The 17,891-nt window shown below is 39.0% G+C and overlaps 1 non-coding gene across 1 annotated transcript; it reads left to right on the top strand.

The window, feature by feature from the left end:
* Positions 1–8,258: 8,258 nt before the first annotated feature.
* LOC120611847 (5S ribosomal RNA) lies at positions 8,259–8,377 on the top strand. The gene has a single exon (XR_005655302.1). It is a non-coding gene; the product is annotated as a 5S ribosomal RNA (ribosomal RNA).
* The last annotated feature ends 9,514 nt before the right edge of the window (positions 8,378–17,891 follow it).

Genomic DNA, 17,891 nt, shown 5'->3' with positions numbered 1-17,891 from the left:
TGTCTGTAAACTGAGTGTTTTCTGTTCACAAATGTTAAGTCCCCAGATTATTTTACTTCTCTTTTTGCTGACACAAGACTATTTTCATAAACAGATATGTCGATGCATACAAATTAATTACCTCTTCATTTGTCAGTACATTTAGTAAGCGATTTCCGTTACTAATAAATTTTCTAATTAAAATAATGGGGATGGAATTTTTCATGGTAACACAAGCTGTTGTTTCACGGTCTTTTCATATTTGAATCACAGGAAAAGTTCTACAGATTCAATAAAACTCTATGAGGACAGAAAACAATATTGTTTGATGCTTTGTCAAAGCTGTAAGCTCTTTAATATAATTTCCATTGAGTCTGAGTTTACTCATTGAGTTTACTGTTATTTCTATGACGCTATCCTCACCCAAAACACAAATAAAAATATGCCAGAAGAGGAAAGTATTTTAAATGAATCCAACCTGTTTCCCTTATTCAGTTATGGAAAAATATTATTTGCTATAAAATATTTTGTAACTTTTTTACATTTAACTCGTGTAATATACATTTAAAAAAAAAAATGATAGAGTGACGACCGAAGACATATACTCTAAAGTTTCTAATTCTTGAGAATTGAAACCTGTCTAAGCTGATTAACTCAATTTCACTTAGATGCAGTTTACCTTCGAAGGGAATGCTAACAGACCATGTGGCTCGCAAAGCTAAAAATACTTGCTATCTGGCCTTTTACAGAAATTGTAATCTAGATGCGTTATTCAGATTATTCGGGTACTTATTCGATTCATGGAAAATAGTCCTTAATATTGAAAGTTTGGCATCGTCGCACTAGAATTGTAGCACTTACATTGACTGCATTTGCTGGCCTGGTTAAGGCCTCTGTCACAACTACTGAATTCTGTTTCGAGGCATAAAAGCGGAAAGCAGACATTGATAATAAACAGATGAATGTGGCTCTGTTCTAATAAAACTTTATTTACACAAACAGGCTTCAGCTAGCTTTGACCCACCAGGAGCTTGCCAACCTCTTTAAAACCTTGTTACTCAAAGAAGACTCCACACAGGAGGAGCATCAGTATCCCTGGGGGCCCCTGAGAGATACAGCCCATTCAGGCCTCACCTGAGACCTACTGAACCAGAATCTATGTTTTAGCAGGAGTTCTAGGAGATTCATATACTCCTTAAAGTTTTCTAATGCTAGACTCAACTGCTCTTCACAGACAAGAAATAGCTCCTAAGGGAGCTTGTGAAATGAATAGATATTTTGACTGGCTGAGGTACAGCGACCAAGCTGTTTCACCGTGGACATCTAAATGCTCGTGTTACCAGAACCCAACATTTTTACTTAAGTCTGCCTGATCCCATCCACCGGCCCAAAAGAATGCGCCAGCAGGAGTTTCCAGTATAGAAGGAGGAAAAGAATTTAATATCCAATTGGCCAACTCCGAGAAGGAGAACTTTTGGTTTAAAAAACCCGACTCTCTGATGGCTTGTAGCTTATAGATTCTATAGGGCAAAATGGCTAGACACCAGTGAGTTAAGATTCCGGGTCATCCTTGAAACTGATCGGTCAGAGGGAGAGGTAGGTTAATAAATCATTTCTTCAGGTGTTGAGGACAGTTCTGAGGTCTTTGCTGGTGTCCCTCTGTCTAGTCTTATGGGAAAGTAGCCAGGGTGTCATTCCATCTCTGGGCTTAAGAGCCGAAACGTGACTTAGGTCAAGATGTTATCTATAGTCTGACAGAGAGGTAGCCACGTGACCATTAGTTGGGTCTGGCCTAATGTTCTCTGCTGCTTCCAGGGTTGCTGATCATCTAGGGGAAAGTCTAGGTCTATGAGAGGTATTTGTGTGTGTGTGTGTGTGTGTGTGTGTGTGTGTGTGTGTGTGTGCATGCCAGCATGTGTGTAAAAGAGAGAGAGATGATTTCTATAGCTATGATTTAAAACTAAATTTAGTCAAAATCATAAAGACCCTCGGTTTCACTAGAGTATGGAGATCTTTATCTGGGACATCGATTACTCTCACTTTCTGATTCATATCTTCTTAGGCGGTTTATTCTATTTCTTTAGAGGAGAATCATCTCCCAATTTCTTACCCTGGAAAATACTGGCTGTGGGCACTTCTGCATGAGGGAATGGGTAGGGCGAATTCTTTCATATATACATGTTTACCTTGCAAGACATTTGGTTCTGGCCAAAACATCCACAGACACATTTGGTCCACGCTAAAAAGTCCTTGATATTTGTTCCTGTCCCAAAACATTTACGGAGACGTTTGGTCCATGATTCATTACAGAATACAAACATTGAAACTCATTCAAATTGAATGAAAAAAAATTTTTGGTAATTCTTGAGGAATCTTCCATTACATGTTGATTCCTGTTCTTCATTTTGAAGTTCAGCAGTGTTACCCTCAAGTCGATGAGCAATTTCTATCGAAGCAATAATTGACCTGATTATTGCTTTCATATTTGTTCTATCTGGAGATGGTTTCGGTGATACCAATTTGATTCTTTTGGTATTGTGATGAGGTCGGTGGCTGTATTTGAGTGTGACCCTGAAGAACCTAGGTGACAACCTGATTATAGCTGCTGTTTGTCTTTTCACATTTCAAGGAACCTCCAACGTGGCCCAAATTTCTCTGTGGATGTTTTGGGACAGGACGAATATCAAGGACCTTTCAGCATGGAACAGATATCTCCCTGGACATTTTGGAATGGACGAAATGTCTGCTAATCAAATGTTTAACATTCCTTCTATTTTCTGTTTAGGTTTTGTGACCCCCCAGTTTTGTTTCTGGCATTTTTGTGTCCTAGTCTTTTCGGTCATTTTTTCCAGTCAAATCAATTCCTCCTATGCAACATCCCTCGGATGGTCCCTCAAGTTCCATCGCAACATCCTCGAAAGCAGTGTATTGGGGACTGGGGAACAGTCTTCTTTCAAATTAGAATTTTGCTATTGCTTAGTTTTCATTATGTGGCCCATGCTATATTTTAAGAAATCATCACTAAAGAATTTAATTTATGCAGCCGATTCCTTGGACTTGCTCACCACAAGTCAGGCTGGCCATATGAGTGTCCTCTGTGAGGAAGACAGCTGGCGTTTGCTCAGTTTTGTATGAGTAATCATTGCCCTCAAAAGTCTCCCCCATCTGATCAAACCTAATTCATTTACTCCTATAAAGAAACCACTCTGTATTATTCGGCGATTAAAATAATAAGTTTTCAAATATTGAACTTCTCCATTTGCTTATGTCTTGAACTTGTGGTATGCAAATTTGTAGTTGATTCAATTGACTGTAATAATCGTTGCCAGAGGGAGTAATTGTGGGTCAGCCAGAGAATAGACTCTGTAATCTGTCTCCTGAGATGAAAGTACCACATAGCAGATCTGATGTAGTTTCACTTGGATATTTCCTCATTTTCCAAAGAGATGACGATTACAGTGTTCCTGCTAGTACATACCATGCCTTTGTGACTATCAGAGGTTGATTAAAAACTCGTTTCCATTCCTTTCGTTGTCTTTGCTCATATTTGATGTCCCGTGACTTTTCAGTTTCTCCCATCAGTAGGTAAAGCCTATTTCTCCTATCGTTCTCCCAAAAGGGAGGCCTCGTGCCCTGCTTTGGCCAGTGGAATGCAGGACTGATGATGATGATGCGCTTATTCCGAGCCTAGTCCCAAAGATGCCCCACGTACTTCTGTTCTCTGTGTCTCAGAACACTGCCCAGCCCTCATGAGAACAAACATAGGCTAGATTGATGGAGGGTGATAGAGCCGTCCCAGCTAAGGCCACGTTTGACCACCAGTACTGGTCAACCAAATATTTGACTGTAGGTGCTTTATTGAGCCAAGCCTAGAACTGGACAGGTGAGCCCAATCCAGTTGCCCTCTGCAGAGTTGCGAGCTAAGAGATGTATACAGTGTTGTTGTTTTCAGCCACTAAATTTTGGTACGATTTGTTATAAAGTGAAAGTTAACCAAAATGGTCAGAAGTGGGAAAAATTACTCCTTTGGGTGGATAAGTTAGATAATGGTGCCCTTACTCTGGCACAGAATTTTCCAGAATGCATACCGTTACTCCCTTCCTTGGGTTTCCTCATTCAAGGTTGTAGCCTTCACAGTCAGAAGTGGCAGCCATGAGATCTGGGTTGCCGCATCTACTCGAGGCACAACCATGTAGGAGCTGTGTGATCCCCAGGATGGAAGCCAAGCTCTAAAAACCTCTATTATTTTTCCGAGATCGGATGTGTGAACATACTCCTGGACTTCCCAGAATATACTACTCACGAGAAGCTTTTGTTTAGAGGCAGAAGCTATGGTATAGCAAGAGGAAGCCAATGAGGGCAGGCATCTGAGTCTTAGACACATTCCAACAACGCAAATTCTCCAGGGTTCTTTTCTTTGAGTGCACAGGGCTGGACTCTGTCACTGGCTTGAATGCCATGATCTGTGTGAGGGATCTTGCCCTGGGGACACTTCAGAGTAGCTGTCAGTGCAGGGCACTCCTAAAGTCTCTTGGTCACAATCCAGCTGAGGCTGTCAAATCCATTAGGGCAGTTAGAAACCATCAGTAAACAAACTGACCGTGGTTCTAACCATAAAAAAAAAAAAATGCATCATAAATCCTACTGGTCTTATCTTTATCTTGTCCATGTGCCCCAAATCAGACATTCAGCATCCTTATAGGTGAAGATAGAGCTTTTCCCCCATCTAGTTGTTAAGTCAGTTTCATCTGCAGAGCCTCAGTTTCCTGACCTATAAAAGGGAATTAATTATAAACCTTTGCATAGGATTGCTATGGAGATTCCATAACATGATTCATGCAGAATACTCAAAAATACTGTTACCATTATTAAATAAATGAACATTCAAGCAGTGTGACTTTACACACAGTACTTCAGCTTACCTGGGCCTCAGTTTCCTCCTGCGAAATTCGAGAAGTGATGATATGATTGGACCAATCCAGTGATTACGTCTTGAACACTTTCAGTTGAACTGATGCGCTTAAACCCAATGAGAGAACCCTTTATTACCTACCAGTAGTTGACGCCAGTTAGCATGTACTAGGTGGGAAAGCTAGAAAAAGGACTTTTAATTATTCCTAGTTCTGAGAGGATAGTGCATAGTTATATGGATAATCTAGTAAACAAACTTCAGCGAGCAGATGAACTAAAGAAGGCTTGAGGTTTAGAAAAATCTGTTGAGAGAGGGTTGAGAAACTTTTGGCATTGAAAGTTTGGGCATCACAGAAAATAATCTGTTTAAGTTCACCTTGGTGTTGGCATCACTGTTGTCCGTGAATTATTGGTGATCAGTGGGCTTTCAGCAGTGCTCGGTGGACTGATGGAGACCTTAAATTGGGATGTCACTCGCTAAAAACGTATGAGTACCTTAAGGGAGAATAATGGGATGAGTGAAAAGTTTGGTTTGCCATAGTGCTCTTCTTAAGTAAGGCTTGATTTTATCTCTGAAACAATATTGTCTGTGTGTGTGTGTGTGTGTGTGTGTATGTGTGTGTATTTATGTATATGAATAATCCATACATTAAAATATTCCATTCAGTATATATTTTCTTAAAAAAGAGAAGCCCTGAAAAGACATTGAAAAGTTGGCATTTTGGTATATTAAACTTTCATTGGGGAAAAAACTTAACATGCTATTCTGCCAAATCTTATTCTCCTGGTTTTCAAAGCAGCCAATACATAGAGCAGCCTCATGAAATCTAAATCTAAGGAAATGCGTACGTCGCTCAAGTGCGCTCATTGGGAACACAATAAATGGATGAAATGCAAACATTTATGCAAAAATGTGATTAAATGCATTGTGTTTTCCAGGTGACTTTACTATTTATGTTGGAATTAATTTTCATTTAAGAAACAGATAAATTGTAATTTACTTATTTCTACCCGATCTTAAATTGGAACTAATGTTAAAACTTCGGCTCTTGGGTTCCTGGGTTTAATTGCGAATCCTGAAAGTAGTTTTTTTTGCCCCCTGGCATTTCTGACAAATAGAGTTTTCAAATTGCTTAGTAACATAATTTAGTATCTATAAAGTAAAAATAAATCCACTAATAAGTCTACAATATTGTTTATTCTTTCTTCTTGAATAATTCACTCTTAAAATACTGCCTCGGTGAGCAAGGTGCCCTTGCATTCCGAAAGCACCATATGGATAGGGTAAATATGATCCCAATTACTCTTGCTATTTTATATGGAATGGCAATATAGCTAGACAGTTTAAATACCTGTAACTTGTCAACCCCTCATTTGTGGTTTCCCACAGGACCAAGGCAGTATAGTATATTTTTCCTAACTACAGATGTTTGCCATTTTTAACCGTAATAAATGTACCAAGAGTTTTTAAAGCATTATATTATTCTACCCCATTTAAAGATAAACATCTGTGTGCTTTAAAATTGGAATAAAACATATGAATCATAGAAAAAGTGACACATTTTATGAGCCATATGTACAAACTTTAGAAACGGGCTAACTTTCAAAAATTATTATGGACAGGCAATTATGCGTTTAAAGTTTCACAAGAGCATGATTCATTACCTGAGTGACATTGAGCATTTGTCTGCGTTTTGAATATTTTTGTAAGAAGGCAGCTACTAGGGCGTGTTGCTTTTTTGGACTCTTATTTACAGAGGTGTGACCAGGATGACAGGTAACTGAAATTAGCCAATGTTGATGGATAAAGAATTACGATCCTCAGTAAACGTAGGTTTAGATGTAACAGTGCCGATAAAATGGATCCTTATTCCTTAATCAGAAAAAACGACGCGTTTGAGGATAATGGATAACCTAGGTTGTATTTTCACATGTGAAAATTAAAATGTGGGCTACAAATGGATACTGTTTTACTCTATATTTTCTGCAAAATTTGGATGGACTCTCATGACCCTGTGCAGTCTATGGTGCCAAGCTTGTAATCTTGTAAACGTAACTTTTCCCACAAAAGATGAGCATCAGCATCTTCCGTGTCTATGCTTTAACAAGCCAGCTGACCAAAGTTAGCTAGCAGGTAAGATTTCATTAAAATAGGAGAGTCTTTCTGACATCCCACACAATTTATATAGAAGGCATGTATGTACCTAGCCGGAAGAAACATATTCAGGCATGTAACTTCTGATTGTTCTGGTCATCTCCAAATTGTTTTTAGGTTAGGGCAGAAAACCACAGTAATGTGCACTTTCCGGAGCATAAGTCCGCCAGGTATAGATGATGAAAAGGTTTCCCTAGGTCCTTAGATCATGGGTAGACTTTTCTGATGTAAGGGACAGCCAGCATCGGTGAGTCTTCATCATCCTGTCCCTTTAAAAGACTCTCTTTGCACACTGTGCAGTCAACTACTTTCATCAGGAATCGTGGGAAGTGCCTCTCTGTAACACTCTTCAAATTGCAAAATGTCACCGAAGTATCCTTAGTATCTATCTGTCTTTCACCGGAAAGTAAGTTTGACAGTAAGCTTTATCCTGTGCCTTTTGTTTTCTTTGATTTCGGGAAGAGAAAAGGTCTTGAGTAAAATTGGTTTAAATATATGAATTCAGTAGAGGCAACCTAGTTATGCAGTTTGCATGCAAATAGAAATGCCTCCCTCTCCTCTCCTCCTTCCTCTCTTTCCCTTCTTCCTTCCTACAGGGTAGCAATTATAGCAACTCAAACACAAATAACCAAAAATTATCATTAAATCCATGCAGTGTATATTCCTTAGTTTAAGATTAATGTTCAATGAAAGGCGATCGTTTTGGAGGCAAGTACGTATTCATTAAGAAGCTTTTCTGGTACATTTATGTATTATCTTGATATCTTTTTAATCGCAAAAGTGAGGTAAAAATGATCATTACTGCCGTTGTTCAACAATATGGGACTATTTAGAAGTTTTAATTGAGGATCTAGAGATAAATTATATGTACCTGACTAGAAAAATACAGTTAGGAATTATAAGGAATGTACACATGTTCTAGCCTTACGCCATGTAACGTTTCTAAGTGTCAAGTTCGTGGCACTTTTTTGAGATGTTGGTTTGAGATAACGAAGTACACTATTCTGAACTCTTGATTGTGTAAGGAAAAGAAACTGGCAGGGGATGTTGTTTTCCTTAACAGGCATTCTGATAAGCAAGACCCCCTTCAAGCCTAATGTTAGCACAGATGCTTTTCAACAGTCATTTATACTCTGCAGTCAAAGTGGGTCTTGAGGTCAACTGTGACTTTGCAGGATGAACCTTGAGGAAGATTAACCATTAGAAGAAAGGTGTCTACGGCCATGCCACCCTGAACGTGCCCGATCCCTTCTGATCTCGGAAGCTAAGCAGGGTCGGGCCTGGTTAGTACTTGGATGGGAGACCACCTAGGAAGACCAGGTGCTGTAGGCGTAAGAAATAAAAAGTAAGGGATTGTAAGGTGACAAGGTCTTTTAGGGTTGCCTCGCCTAAAATAAAATTAAAAAAAAAAAAAGTAATTGAAAAGAATTCTTTATATGGTTATATTACTTTACCGTTAATATCTGATATCAGCGCCTGCCTCCATGGTGAAAAAGTTTTATAAAGGATAATATTTCACTTTACATTTGGTTTGTTTTGACTTAGAAACATAACGAAGCAGCAGTATGTGTGCTCATGTGCAGAATGCGTCTGCTCACGGATATGTGTCCTGGGCAGCACATAGCCCTATGGAAAAGGAAGGCAAAGAGCAGCTTTAAAGCGGAGTTGGCGTATCATCTTTATGCATTTGTCTGTGATTTGGCCTATGACTGAAAAAATCCACCTACGAGATTCATTCCACTGCCCATCCGTTCAATAATATTTATTGAGTGCCCATCATCGACACTGATTGAGCACCTACTACTACATACCGATCACCATGTTTGGTGTAATGCAAAGATCAATAGTCGTTTCTTTACTTGAAGAATTTACACACTGTTGGGAGCTACAGACATGATTTTAAAAACTAAAAATTTACAAGTCTTAGAAATAGATATATAATATAGAAATTCAGGAGTGGTTGCTTAATGTTACCCAAGTGAGTGAAGCCATGAGAAGACACAGAGGTGGAATTTGGACTACGTGGAAGAGCTTTTGCCAGGCATTCGCTATTACAGTGTTCAAGTTTTCCAGTGCCCATCAGGTAACCTCGTTTTTGCCTTTTAATGAGTAAGGAACTGGAGGCCTCCAGAGGTGAAGCAGCCTGCATCAGGGGAAATACCTAACCAGGAATAGAGCCAAGATTTCAATCTCAGTCCGCTTAATTCCGGAGCCCATCTTACCATTCCTCCATGTTGGATCTTTTGGGATAAAGAAGAGTTCACTAGATAACGTGTAGAGGAAAGAAAATCTCAACCTGAGAACAGAGTAGGTGGAAAGGCTTTTAAATGTCAACAAGTTGAGTTGAGACCAAACAAAGCATTTTGTGGGGAATGGCAGCAAGAAGGAAGGCACTTGGGGTAGGGTGGGGAAGGGATTATCAGATTGCCAGAACTAAAGGTTACAATCCAGGTGTAAGATGCAAGAGAATGGCAGACGGAAGGCTGGTCATCCATTTGTGACCAAAGAATTCTTTGTTTATTTTAGAGAAGCTCCATTGGCATTTGAAAAATGTTATCATGCTTTCAACTTAGGTCAAAGATTATTTTATCGTACCCTAAATCTTGATTTTTGATAGTTCCAAGCCACTTTTTTCATATTTGGACAGGATGCATATCATTATTTATGGATACCAGACTTCTGTGTATGGACCACAGCTTGCGTGAAATTTGTTTTTATTTCTTTCTCTGTTCTTGTCTTTATGCCTTGATGTTTTATATTCCTGGGTTCACTTCGCTTTTTATACTTTATCCCCACTGATGCCATCCTCACCAGTCCTGCTAACCTATGTTAAATCTGTCTGTCTACATTGCCACAATTTGCTCATTTGTTTGTGGTATATTTCACTCTCTCAGCATTTCTAGGAATTTAGGAAATAAGAGATGAGGCATAGCGTGTTCACCTTGCTGCCATACCACAGTATCATTAAAAAAAAAAAAATTTAATTAGATTAGTTAACGGACGAATTTAGCTAGCAATCAAGTCACTCAGTGCCAAATGGAATTTCCTTCCATCTTTTTGAAGACTTAATCCCAGTTTTCCTTAGAGTTGGTCTTCCCAGTGGACTACAGTTTTGGAGCCTGTCCTATGCCGGATCAGGCTTCCTGCTAGTGCCATGTCACAATAGGGTCTCAGATAACCAGGTATTTCTTAGGCCGATGTCGACCATGTGACACCAATACAGTGTTGATTGTATCATAAAAATTGTTAACTGTCCCCTTAATGCAGTCTTTCCTGTGAAAGCGAATTCATTGATTCGGTACTCAACACTTTTGCATGTACATTTAGTTATGAGGAAAATGATTTATTAACGGTTGTAGTCAGCCTAGGAACAGTGAATAATGGTTGATGTTTTTGCAAGAAAGTGATAAGCTGGTGGACAAAGAGGTCAGTCAGGTAGGGTTGTCAAAGAAAACCATCTCGATTCTTATAGATTCTCTGGAAAACATCAGATTTTAGCTGAGAAGTACACACGACCAGATATCTCTGTGTTAAATTGTATATAGCTTGTGCACCTTGATTTTAGGTTATTTTATGCATTTAAAGGTTTTGATTTTGACATCAACCTTGAATGTCATTGAGCTCCAAACCTGCCTTGCCGGCGTCCCTCACTTTACTTATAAAGATGAGCATCTGTGTGTGTATCCAATGGTCTTCCTAAATGACCTGCTTTAAGGTGCTGAGTTTTCAATCCTTTGCTTTCCCATTACTGCGTTAAAAGGTAAGTGACATTCAAATCACATTTGGAGAGCTGACCAGCACTTACTTTCTGCTGGCAGCATGCTGGCTTGAGGATTGGGATTTCTTAACTTAGTCTTTACCTCAGGAAAATTGCAAACCTTTTTTTTTTTTTTTAATTTATAAACTTCACGCCTCTTGCCCTCAGCTTAGTTTAGTTTTGTAGGGTTTTTGTTTGTTTGGTTTTTGTTTTCAAGTCAGTTTCTTTATTTGTAAAATGACTAGGCTTGAGGCCATATTTTTAAGTTCTTTCAGCCTTAAAATCTGTGGCTAGGATTATCCTTCATGAAGACTTGCCTCCGAGAGCATTCCCCTTTATCTTCAAAGCATGAAATAATCTCCTGGAATTGTGTCATTTTAGGAAACGAATCTAAAGCACTGATCAGAAAGTAATGACGCATAGAAGGGAAGCATTCTGAAATATCGTTCTATTCGGAATCTTTTGTCTTTTTTCCTCATGGCTAAGTTACTGATTTTTCTAGAACCCAAACTGTGAGTGCTCTTTAATCATGAGGACTTTGGGATCTGGATTACTGACTGAAAAAGAAAGGTCCAATTTGTTTCTCCAAATTATCCAAATTATTATGATTGTGTAATCACTACTGTTATTAATATGCACCATTCACTGAGCATTGCTCTTTCAAGGCACTCTACTGTTTTATGAGACGGGCATTGATCTTCACTTACAATTAAGGAAACTGAGGCACAGAGCTGTTCAGTGGCATGAGGTCACACATCTGGCAAATGACGAATTCAAGATTTGACTGCTCTACCATATTTGATTTTTGGTGGTTGGCTATTGTTATGACTCTTCACAGTCTATATTATTTCATATCTCCTAACAGTGAGCAATCCTTGATCTAGGGAACTTTTTAAAAATTATCCCTTTTCATACATCTTCATGGCTCTTACAGAGTCCAGGAGCATGTGATTAATCAGAGCTGGAAACTCATGTAGACTTGCTTTCTGACCTAGTCCTATTAGCTAATTTAAAAGAAGATAGTTCATTAACAAAATAGTGATTTTTGCCTCTGGATTTTGCCAAATCTTTTACTTCTTTTAGAATTGATATCCAGTAGAATAGAATGCAATTCAATTTATACATCTGAGCCACACGTATGCTATGTTCCAATTAGTAACACATGAAGGTTGACTGATAGTTATTCCTTCAAAACACTGGGTTTTTAGTGGTGCCTGCTTGAAGCCTGATACAATAAAAGACACCGCAAAGGAATAAAATAGCGTTTATCTGTAGTCTGTACATACACTATCTCATTTGGTGCTCAAGCCCTTCTAAAAACTGTACGACTTTAATCGTATTTTACATTTGAGGAAGAAATTGAGGCATGGGGAAGTTAAATGACATGATCCGGGTCACAGACTGTTGGCGGAAGAACAGGAAATGGAAATCCAGGCGTTGTGATCCAGAACAGGCCACCTCAGTGGGGCCCTTGGTGGGCGTGGTCAGCTCTAGCAAAGATGCCTGTTGGAGGAGTGGCCGCCGGAAGTTGTTATTATCAAGAAGTTCATTTTTGCTGTGAAACTTGGGGCTGGGAGGGCCACTCCAGGCTGAAGAAATATGTAGAAAAATTACAGAGGCAGGAAAGTATAACAGAGACGTTTATGGAGCAGCAGTTAAGCTGGCAGAAATGTCTTGCGTACGAGGTGCTGTGGCTAAAAGATGGGCGAGGGTCAGCTCGCAGAGGGTGGCAGAGGACAAACAAGGCAAACCACCTCAGGGCTATTTAGCGGACGTTTACACAGAAGTAACCACGTGTCCACTTACACAGTAATTAATTCCTCACAATGCAGTTAATGTGTCGCCGTCACCATTCCCTTTTTACAGACTGGGAAGCTGAGGATTCAGAGTATTACCTGGCCCAGCATCACAGAGATAGTAGGAAGGTAGAGCTGGGATTCAAACCGAGGGACTTTGGCTCCAGGGGCCATGATCGTCACTACTGTGATGTTGTAGATATTATTTGGGAGTGGAGTGATTTAATGACTCTGTGTGGGGGGGTGGCGGTGGATGTGAGTGTGTGGTGTTACTCTCACACTCCTCACGCGGGATGGTCAGTATCTGTGGTAGGATGGTAGCAGTGAACAGGACTGAGACTTGAGAAAGATGCATGCAATAGGTTTGGGATGTGGAAGTAGGAGCTGGGAGGTCGAACTGTGGCCCGGTGCTTTCCCGATTGCCATGTGACCCTGCATCCTGGGTGAGCCCCTGTGATCTGCTCTCCCTGTTCACCTAGTGGCGAAGCACAGCAGAGCTGTGGGAATGAATTCTAGTCTGGCCCTGCTGATCTCGAGGAATAGCAGGCCATCCACCTGCCCGTGCCCAGCAGGTCAGCTGGAAATCGGAGTCTGGAGCTCAAGAAAGAGATCAGGCCTATAAATGGATTTAGGAGTCACCTCCAGCCATGTGAGAGTTGAAATTGCTCACGGGGGATGAATAGAGGCCAGGAGGGCTGGTGACCAGCTGGCCGCCGCCTCCTGAGAGGGGGTCAGGATGATGAGATTACGGGGACCATATTACACTTCTCTCTTGTAACATAGTTCATATCTTTTTTTGGTATGTGAAGCTGTTTGTTGAACTCTTTCTTCACCTCGGCGTTTTTTACCCGTGCATCCTGAGATTGAGGTGAGCGTTCCTGACACTTTTTTTATTGGCCTCCACATTTGCTATTTCTTTGGATAAAATCACTTCAGCAGTGGGAGCTCAACATAGCCTCATAGTTACTAAATCTGTATACAAAACCTAAAACCAGTTTTTCCATTCATTTTCGGTGTCGCAAAGTCATTTTCTTTTTCATGGGGCACCGTACGTTGCCGGGGAAATTACGATGGTGTCATTCGGTGTTTTGTTAATGTACTGATTCCCTTAATTTAATTTGGAATTCGAAATGTAGCTTGCGATTAAAGTTGTCGGAGTGATTGCCCAACATAACGAATTTCAGCAATGGACTTTGAATTATCTTCTGCTATTGTCTTTTTTATTTATTCCAAAGTCCTTTAGTCCACATTTGCCCCCGTCTGTTAGGCAGCCCGCTCTTGCCCTAAGGTTCACCTCAGCAGGCCGTGCCATTCAAAAGAAACAAACTGGACCTCAAGAAGCCTTACTAAAGTAATGGAGGTCCTTACTTAAGGTATCAAGGACTCTGGCTGAGTGGGATTATGGGGCGGGCATCTCATCTCACTGCAGAACTTCCCCTCAAATTCTCACTCAACTTCTCTTTCCCCAAATCCCACTTCTGTCAGTATCTGCTCAAATTTCTGCTTCTCTTCTCCATTCTTCTCTCTCTCCCTCAGCCGGCACACCCTTCTCCACTTTTTGAATCTTTGTGTATTATATCTTACCTCTTCTTGTCACCACTATTACATGCACACTTGCAGTCCTTGTCAAAATCGTCATTATTTTCTTCATTATTATTCATCAACATTAGTAGGCGGAGGATCAGGAATTTTAATGCGTTGTCCTCATCACAAATATTGATTTCATCATGATAATTCTTGAAATAGAATGGGCCATATTCAACAAATTGTGTACAGTGGATTCATAGCTGAAAAACACTTGTGTTTGGGGATGTTAGGCACAATTTCACGACCTTGGCAGACTGGTGGTGGCGACTCTTTTGGAGTCTGTCTGTCTCTTTTTTTTTTTTTCTTTCCAGGCTTTAGTAGCAAGTGCCTAATGTACCCAAATGTTTGTAGACCTCGCCAGGTCACCTCGTTGGGGAGGGAGGTAAATCTAACTGAAATTCTCCTTTGCCCCCTCCTCCAACCCCTTCCTCAGCACACACAAAGCAGGTAAAAACAGTCATAAGGATTTCTTCAAAGTTTCTTTCGTTTATTCAGAGATATGTTACATCTGGTAAAAATGGATACGAGAAATTCCATGGAACATTCCACTGGACATTCTGTGGATGGGTAGATAGGTGGATGGGTGATGTATGATGGATGGATGGATGGATGGATGGATGGATGGATGGATGGATGGATGGATGGAGTGTGTGAAAAAAAGTGATTCACTTCCCCCCTTTAGTGTGTGATGGTGAGAGAAGTGGGTGGGTGCTTATGGCATGGTTATAGATATATGTGAACTTGACTTCACATCTGTTTAGCACAAGTTCAAGAAGACACTCCTTTTCCTTCTACTAATTTGTACGTCTAACCCTTTACCCGCCAAATTCAGAAAGGCCAAGTAACTTTCCCAAGGACCCAGGACCAATTAATTAGAGGTGGACCTGGGCTTCCTGTCCAGAGGTACGGAGCTGCTGAGCAGGGCTAATAACAGTTAAACACTTGAGAGTTTGGAAAGCTTTGTCTTTCCTCCTGCTGCTCATTACTATTCCCAGTGATTTGCCCAGTTGGATAAGCCTACATTTTGTCATACGGATGCATGATGTGTGGCATATTGGGAGACTGGGAGGGATGGTGCAAAATCTAATCTGTCACTAAGTCAGTTTAGTTCAATCCTGTTAATTCTGTACTTTATTGAACGCTAAATGTACTCATATCTTATAAAATATTAATCTCTCTAGCTCTTTCAGATACGACAATATATGATGTGCTTCAGGCTTGGAAACTTGACAAAGAGCCTAGGAATATTTTTTCTCTGAATTTATAAAAAGTATTAATTAGGCTATACTATACGAATAAGAAATATATAACGGCAAAGAAAAGGCAGATCTTTACTGTTTCTCTTCAGCTTCAGAATATAATTTTGTGGTTAAACTACATTTTTCATTAAAAATTTTTAAATAATTGTTTAAAAATATGTATATATGTTTTTAGATAAATGCTTAACAAAGATTAATGCAATTGAGTTGAACTACCGAAAATTATGAACCAGTATGGAAAAGCAAAGCAAAACATTAAAGATACAGTCTGTTTTGGGGATGGCAAATTGATGGTTAACTACAAGTTATCTTTAATGGAATATCATTATAATTCACCCAAAACCAATGGAAAATGTTTTTTAGGAAGATAAATTTTGCATGGAAAATCATTTGGTTGCATTGCGATAATGTAAATAAAAGACAGAAAGGCCGAATCCAGTCTGAAATTGTCTTTTTAGGGGTGGCCGAATCTTGACAAGGCTTGAGCATGATGGGCTTAGAGAGAATCCTGGGTCTAAATTCATCATCTCTCACTGATTCCTGCTGAGACCTTGGAAAATTTAAACAATTTCTTTGCTTAGATTGCCATTATCTGTAAAATCAATTAACAATACTTCCTTTGCTCTGTAGATTATGAATTCGATAGCATTTTTTTCTAGCGGACCTCTTGTACATACTCAGCTGCTGTTAGTACCCCTTAAAATATTTTGTAGTCTGCCTCCTGGTTTTGGCAAAAATGGACTGTACATTTCTATTCTCCATTCACCTTATTGTCATACTCCCTTCTTTACTTGTCGAGCGGAGGCTACTGATTTCTTGATATTTTTCTTTCATTTGTTTAGAGATTTAAAAAACCCCACAATTCTTAGTGCTTCCAATGGATGCCTTCATTATTTCTCTGAATGCTTAATAATAATAATAATAATAATAATTTTTTTCCTTTAAAAAAGGATCATCTTAAAGTTTAAAAGACTTTTTTTTCATTTATTAATACTAGTAGAATTGGCATATACAAATAGGATGTGAAATTATGTGGGATCTATTTTAAAATATTCTAAGTAATTAACATAAATAATATTTTTCACTGCCAAGAAACTTGTTGTATAATTTTCTTTTCGTGTAATTAATTGGGAGTAGTTGTGATAATATGATGATTCAGCTTATTTTGGAATATTCTGTTTAATCGTATAATCCGATTGAGGAAAAGCTGCTTTCTCTGGATTTGGGCACAGGAATGGATGCTGGCTGGGTAAACTTGGCATTATCTCTCTTGAAAATATGTGTTTAATATTTTATATCTTTAATCTTTTACATGGCCGTCTATTACAAGAATTCTTGCAGTATTTGTCATCTGTTAAAATTGTTTTTAGTACTAAAAAATAAAAATCTAGAATTAAAAAAAAAGAACCTTATAAAATTAATATAAAAATTTCACCCCAGGACTAGTTTAATTGTGCATATGCAAATATAGATGATCATGTTTGAGAAGAAATATAAACAAATGGTAAATAATAGAAAATTAAATTGTTACTCTTCCTACTTATTTCTTAGACATTTCAAAATTTCAATATTTTATTTTATGATATAAGATGATATCAGTTTATTTATATTATTATTTAGTTTGTTCATGAAAGTGAAATGTGACTAATATTATTTTGGATTTTGCATTTATTGTTTCGTTGTATTATATGTACAGATACCGTTATTTCAATTTTTTTCAAGCATCATTGTTATTTAGATTAATGCTGGAAATTTTCATTCGAAGCAGTATTTCATAAGTTAGCATATGTACATTTGACTCTTCTGTTTCCTGCTGGGGTAATCTGATTTATGAAGAGTTGTTTACAAAGAACACTCTTAAAGTGTTAAGGATAGGTTTCGGTAGATTAAATTCATAAGGACTGGTAACATAAGTTATTCCTTTATAGTCATTTAAAAATGTTTACAAACCCTTACACTGTGTGGGCAGCTGAACAGTGAATCAAGGTTGAAAATGAAATTGCAGGTTTTAAGTAAGTGTTCCTTTCAAACAGCTGGTGCCCCTATTTAAACTTCAGTACTCTCCATCCACTGAAGTTATCCTCTAAGATTTCATTGGCCATCAATAAAGGAAAATATAAGTGACGCTTCCATTATCTGTCATGTTTCCATGCATGAGAGGGAAGCAGAGAATAAGGATGCTTTGTGATTCTATTTCTCATGCCAGGAGAGGGTAGTTAAATGAGATTTCTGCAGGACTTCTAGATGATCCCCAAAGCTAGGGCGAACAGGAAGAACTAAGTGTCCCCAGCACTTCCCAAGGTGAGAACTGCAGACACTTGCCCTCGGTCTCCCCTTCTAATAAGCAAATGCTGAAGGAAATCCTTCCAGAAAATAAGTGAACCTCGGATGAGTCTTTGCTGTCCAGAAGACCCCTCAAAAAGCCCTTAAACATGCCCCTTCGATCG

This window comes from Pteropus medius, unplaced genomic scaffold (genome assembly GCF_902729225.1).
Source record: "Pteropus medius unplaced genomic scaffold, Ma_sr-lr_union100, whole genome shotgun sequence".
NCBI lineage: Eukaryota > Metazoa > Chordata > Mammalia > Chiroptera > Pteropodidae > Pteropus > Pteropus medius.
This window is presented reverse-complemented; position numbering and strand designations above follow the sequence as displayed.